The sequence below is a fragment of the Bolinopsis microptera genome, chromosome 4 (assembly GCF_026151205.1).
Source record: "Bolinopsis microptera isolate Bmic1 chromosome 4, MBARI_Bmic_1.0, whole genome shotgun sequence".
NCBI classification, from domain to species: domain Eukaryota; kingdom Metazoa; phylum Ctenophora; class Tentaculata; order Lobata; family Bolinopsidae; genus Bolinopsis; species Bolinopsis microptera.
Genome location: NC_087075.1, coordinates 9,313,066 through 9,319,921, shown reverse-complemented (window position 1 = coordinate 9,319,921; position 6,856 = coordinate 9,313,066). Strand labels below are relative to the sequence as shown.

At 35.1% G+C, this 6,856-nt stretch overlaps 1 long non-coding RNA gene across 1 annotated transcript; it reads right to left on the bottom strand.

Annotated features, from left to right (window-relative positions):
- Window positions 1–1,210: 1,210 nt before the first annotated feature.
- On the bottom strand, window positions 1,211–3,566 carry LOC134814441 (uncharacterized). Its single transcript, XR_010160163.1, has 3 exons — window positions 3,453–3,566; window positions 2,004–2,089; window positions 1,211–1,835 (listed from the first exon to the last, which is right to left on the bottom strand). It is a non-coding gene; the product is annotated as an uncharacterized LOC134814441 (long non-coding RNA).
- Window positions 3,567–6,856: the final 3,290 nt, after the last annotated feature.

Below are 6,856 nucleotides of genomic sequence, written 5' to 3'. Positions count from 1 at the left end.
ATTTAAATACATTCGCGTGCAATTTTTAACGCCAATTGTAAGATGTAAGCATTGAACGCCAATTGTAAGCATTGAAAATATTAGAGATTTGATAGAATAGTGCATTGTAACAGAATATAATAACACATAGTATTAAAAAGATTAGTTACCACAATAGCTCGATCATGAGATCAGTGGACTGATTGGATGCTTTCAATGTGAATAGTAAGCTGGGTGTGGGTTCGAATCTCATCGGGGGTTGAAATCTTCGATTACAACCCCCGATGAGATTCGAACCAATCATCTCTATCTCAAAACCATTCGAACCAATCTTCGATTTCAAACCCCGGTGAGATTTGAACCCACACCCAGCTTAATGTTTTTGCTTTATCCATTAAGTTTATAAATATAAGATATCATAGAGATAAACAAATTAGGTTATTAGTTAGATTAAAACACTACCACAAATATAATACTCCATCATTCACTTTATTACTGAGTACTGACACGTAATAAAGTTGACTATAAAATGTGCGTAAAGTAATCAGTTTTCGACAGACCACTGCAAGAGAACTTCATTATTAGCCCTCCCAGAAAACTCAGAATATATTGGACATCATCTCAACTTTATGTGTGCAAATTTTCAGAATGGCACGACAGAATGGTTTTGAGATAGAGATGATCAAAGACGATGTTTCTGTGTTATTGTAATACATTCGCGTGCAATTTTGAACGCCAATCTTAACAATATAACAATTGAAAATGTTATCAGTTTGATCGAATAGTGCATTGTAGCACAATATAATAACACATAGTATCGAATCGACCAGTTACCACAATGGCTCGGTCATGACAGCTAAAGACTAATTATTCTATATGTTGACACAAGCAATAAGTAAACTCAGTGTGGGTTCGAGTCTGGCCAGGGGTTAATTTCTACGATTCCAAAGATTTCGAAGATTTCAACACCTGGCCAGACTCAAACCCACATCCGGTCGAATGCTTTTGCTTTATCTATATTATTTATAAATATAAGGTAAATACAATATCTTATTGAGATAAACAAATAAAGTCAGTAGTTAGATTAATACACGAACACAGATATAATCATTGATATTATTACTAACACGTAATTTGCCATAACTCCGGATTGGAAATATGTTCCCATGGCCCAATTATTCTCAAACCCCATCGATATCATGGATATCGATATCATGGATATTGAAAGTCTGAAAATAATTCAAAACTACCACTACTTACTCTCATTCTGTTGAACAATCAGTAAGAAGAGTTTTGATGATTAAATGTGAATCCTAACTCAGAAAATGGATTTCATGATGCGTTCGATATTGGTTACGCGAACCAGGATTTGCTCCTTGATGAGCATTGTAGCGTTTCCCTTCAAAAAGCAATACTGGCCAGTGCGAAAAGCCTGCTGGCTTTGGATCAATTCATTTTATTATATTCGACCGACCATATCATATTCAAATTTTAACTCTTAACTGACATTGATTGCTTTTTTTACAATTCATAGATTTTACATTCGCGCCTTCCGTAAAGTAGAGCAAGATTCTGAAATTTCAGTAGGCAAACTGGACTTTATCAATGTTGTTGAAAGAGTTTCTAAAGATGATCAAGAAAGTTACTGAAACGATTCCGTCTATCCTACATAACAGTCTATCCTACATAACAGTATTTTAGGCCTCGTTTGCAAAATTTTAGCGCACAGAATTAAACCAAGTTCTGCTGTGTTGCGAGCAGCGATAGAAGGAAGTTTTCTCCAACAGTTGAAGAGCGAGGGGTAGTGTGAACGAGTTCATCAGTTCATTCTTTTCTTTTGTGGCAGAATTAACTCCCTGTCAAAGATTAATAATGTGAAACGAATTTGAAACATAACCTCAGCAAGTCGTGAGTTGTGTCAAAATTGTATGATAGATAATAATCTCAGAACTTTCTAAATCTTAATAACATTTTTTCATCAGCATTGGCAAATAATTGGCAATAGTAATTTTGCTTCAACTTACATTTGTTCTCGGAGAAGGAATGTTACACTTTTACATGGTCCTGGCCTGATCGGCAATACTATTCGCTACTTTTCAGGATTTAATCCCTGAAATTTTGTACAATGCTAGCAGGAATTACGAAATCTATTCGAAGGTTATTTAGTTTGTTCCTCAAACCGCTCCACAAAATACTCCACAACTCCCTCTCTACTTCTCCCGCTCCCCCATCAACATTTCACTACCACTCCTCCCCCGCCCCCGAAGAGGAAAGGTCACCATTTCTACTCACACTCACAACACAGCACTCAGTCTTGGTCCAAGAAAGCAAAAGATGATCTACTCGCTACGGTACAGGAGAATATTTCTGCAATGGCCATCAATCTACGTTGGAAAGAGTTATTTGCTAACACTCAACCGACACTCTCAACAAACATTTGAAGTAGACTTACACCTGTGCTCCACGTCTAGTAGACCAGAGAAATCTGGCCAAGACTTCTGAAATAGAGGAGATACCACATCCAGAGGATTAATACAAGCTTCTTTTAGCTTATTTAATCTTTTTGCCATCTCCAAGAATAAGTGGCTGTTATGATTTCTTTTCACTGTCGCTAAACGTGTAAACAATTTTATAGATATTCATGCCATACAATTGCAGTACCTACCTATTGAACCTATGAAAGTATTTTTACCTAGCAGCAGTAAAGTCGGGGGGGGGGGGGGGGGGGGGGGGTAAGGGATCATGTATTAACTGTTTTTAGGATAATAATTAAGACACCCACCCCCTTTTACCGGCTTTTGTGGTACTAACTGTTGAGAAATCACTGTACTATGTCTTGGTTTATAAAATAAGATACCCACCCAGAAATTGCTTTAAACAGCTCATTAAATATGACTTTTTAGTTTTAAAAGGATCCGATATTGAATGTAAACAATGAAACTAACAGTTGAGATATCTATGCTTAATTAAAAACATACACTAACACACGCCCACATGTTTACAGATTACAATTACACACATGGCATGTATGTAATGTGTACTATACATATCACACATCATTTAAGAACCAGTAGTTGAAATACATTTTAAAATAAATTAAACACTGCACCTTCTCAAACGGAAAAGTCAACAAAGCCGAAGGCCACTTTTTAAAATTATACAAAAGATCAATCGCACTCTGTTTAATAAATTATATCTTAATTTACTAACTGTTTTTGGGCAAATTAGACCTAAGACTCACTATTTAGTAGCATACAGTACAAACTGTTTTTCTGGGAAATGAGCAGCAGACCCACCACTTAGTACAAAAGTACTAACTGTGTTTTGGAAGAATATATGACACACCACCCCAACGTCACGTACAGTTAACAGTACTCAGTACCTGATCCCGGGGTCCCCCCTCCTCCCCCGGTAAAATATGACCAATATCTCTTTATCTAAGGACGTATTTAAAATAGTATTACAGTACTTACTAAACGGTGTGTGTCAGAGGGAGTTGTAAGGGCTATCAAACTAGGAATTTTAAGATGTTGCACAGATTTGTATTTCTGAGTTCTCCAGTCACCACTATTTCAGTCAGCACAATCTCTCTCTCTCTCAGTCTCCCTCTCTATTCTACGATTTTGGTATCATTAGCACAACAAATAACAATGTAGCCATTACAGCAGCTAGCGACAAGTAAGTTTATCCTAAAAGTAACGAAGCACATGCTCATTTAAAAACCTTCATTTACTGAGAATATGATCAAGCTTATTAGTAAAGATACAATAAGTATTATAAGTGTGGCTTGCCTCAAATTAAATAGATCAGAAGATAACTATAAACTGATCATGATTAGAACAAAAACAACACAGTGCTTGGTCGTTGTTTTAAAGTTTGGGGAATGCATGTGGCTTTCCATCAAGTAACACGGAAATTATGTGATCATACAAGAAAACAGATCTTAAATATATTTAACATCATTTGCATCAGGTTAGTTGGTTGAAATAAATTACCTCATATACAGCTGAAGACCAACAATGATTGAAGAGGAGGGAAAAATATCAAACAGAGTCATATTTATTGTGAGCAACCAGGGGTAGATTGAGGCAACCATCTCTCCAACGGTTTTGACATATCGAAATCATTCTTACCGGTCATCTGAATAAAGGTCATGTTAATTATCTCAATTATACATTAGCCAGTTGCAGTATAAATTAGCCAGATGTTAGCAAGGCATAAAAGTGCTCAGTGCATTTCTTGGAATTTCACAAAGTTTTATTTCAGCCGACAATGAAAATAAATATCAGATAGTGGTACTTAGATCGAATCCAAATAAATCAACAAAGAGGCCGCTCTTTTTATGCACAATTTTTAAAACAATTGTATATTTGGACTATTCATATGTGCACAGTATAACTGCATCAAGTAATGATAATAATATCCTATACTTTGCTAATTGAAACAATTATGGCCTTACTTGTGGGCAGAATATGTGTTTTAGATTAAGTGTCTGGTATAAAACTTATTGAGTGATGCAGAGGGATAAATACTAGGGACCTACTTAAACTCAAAACAAAAATGCAGCACCTAATTAAGATACTGATTATTTACTTTCACTTTAATTATGATGGCCCAAAAAACTGTGACAAGCTTGTATCTAAACAATAAAAAACATGATCAATGATATGACGTACATGTAGCGCGTTGTCAAGGCAATAGCAGAGCCAAAGAAATAGAAATAGCGCCGAAGTGCTTTTCAACAGTTTATGTCACAGTTAATTATTCAATCAAAATAACTGACATGACAGCCCTACAATTATGACAACCCAACACTCATACTTTAATCAGAAACACATCACTGAGTGAAAATGTAATACCTTGGGAACAAGAAATTTGGGTACATAACATTTTGATGCAAAAGTGCATCTTTCTGATCTTCTGATCAATTTTACAAAATTCAGAGAACAATTCCAACACTATACCGGTTTTCCATTAATACAAACCTAATAGGAATTCTAAGGATAAACACAATAATCTATCTTACTAATTGCTATGTTAATTGTTAAATAGCAACATTTCGGGGATTGGTTCATACTTGACTGCAAGGTTACAGTTTTTATTTCAATAGAAATTTGAGTAATACTGCCTTAGTAACAAAGTTTTATACTCATAGTGTGTAAAAGGATACCAATGGAGTGATGTTGCTTTATACGGCTACATCATTGAGGATTAGCATTGAGTTATGTAACCTAAAAGGTGGTCGTTTTGGATTGGGAATTGAGTGGGCAGTATCTGTGCGCCCTAAAACCATGAGTGACTTGGTTTTGGGGCAGCACAGATACTTCCATGTATACAAGAAACTATTGATCATAATAAACTACTTTTGGATAAGAGGGAGAAAATAGTGAACAAACTTTTTAGTGAAACAAATTTAAAATAATGCAAGGGTAGGGGGTTACAGAAGTTATTATGACTTAGGAAACCTTAAACCTTATTCCTAACAAACTGTTGTGTACTCATTTCAATGTCTAACTAAAAGCCTATAATAATGGTGGGTTGTCTTGGATACTGCACTTCCAACTTGGTTGCCGCCAGTTTAAAATAAAATTATTCCCTCACTTGCTTGGATTAGATTGGTCACTCTATGTTAAGACTGTGTCTCATCACTAACAGTAGAATCACAACATGACTGTAGGCACCTAAATTGAATTTGATTAGAATAAAGTATGTCAAAGATTTCGATTTCCCTAATAGAAGTTTCGATAGTAAATAAAAGGAACAAATGTGACAAAATGTAATTAATATACATTCCATTAACTCAAGAGATGCGATTGGCAGCGCACATCAAATTTTTTAGTGTTGCAAAATGGCAGAGGCCCAATATTTTAAATCTTTAACAATTAATATATACCAGGTTTAAAAAAGATGATCTGCTCCATGTATAATTATTTTAGACTCCATTAAGGGGCAGGGATGAGAATGTAGGAGCCTTCTGATAGATGGATCTCATGTTTGGTAGTCCACTTCTTTCCCGAGGAACCATAATAAAGAATAACCATTAGCGCAAATTATATTATTACAATTGGGTCACCAATATGGGTAAAAGAAACAATTAAACATATAATACATTTATTGGGAATCGCGAGAATATGTAATTGGGCAGGTAGGTTGATTTAAGTGCTCAGAATAATTTTACTTTACAATAGGCCATGATGAGTGCCGGATTTTTGTAGCCACTACAAAATTCATCTTCAAAACTTTGGAAATGGCATTATCTCATAGAGCAATAAATTCTTGGTTTAAAAGACAACAAAGAAATTTTCAAAAGAAGCTATAGAAGATTCTGCTTGTGTGCTTGTTAAGAAAAATATCTCATCTATACGATGGGCGTTGGGACATAAGATAAAGGCTCATAATGTTAAGTTATAGAAGTCAAGCACATTGATGCATTTGGGACAAGCCATTAGAACTCACTGTACAGCCTCAGCTCAAGTAGGAAAAATTGTCTGTGCTTCGTCATGGAGATGGTTATGTGAGAATTCATAGACCTGTGATCTACAACAATCAATATGTTACCAATGTTTGATTATCTTTGAAAGATGTCAGATCGAGGATTCAATGAAATCTTATATGGAGATTTTCACTTTTATAATATTTAGGTGATACTGTATGATGTTTCTATTCTCATATATGTATTTACAAAAGGTCGTGAGCATCCAGTCTCAAGTCTACAAACATCATATCCCGAAACTTGTGGGTCGATAATCAAATTTAAAGCTGGAAAAATATCAGGCCAACCAATACAATTTCTTCTTATTTAATAGTAATGAATACGAAGTTAATATCAAATAGGCGTTTTTGTTTGCTCATAAGATAGTCAATTCTTCTGCTTAGC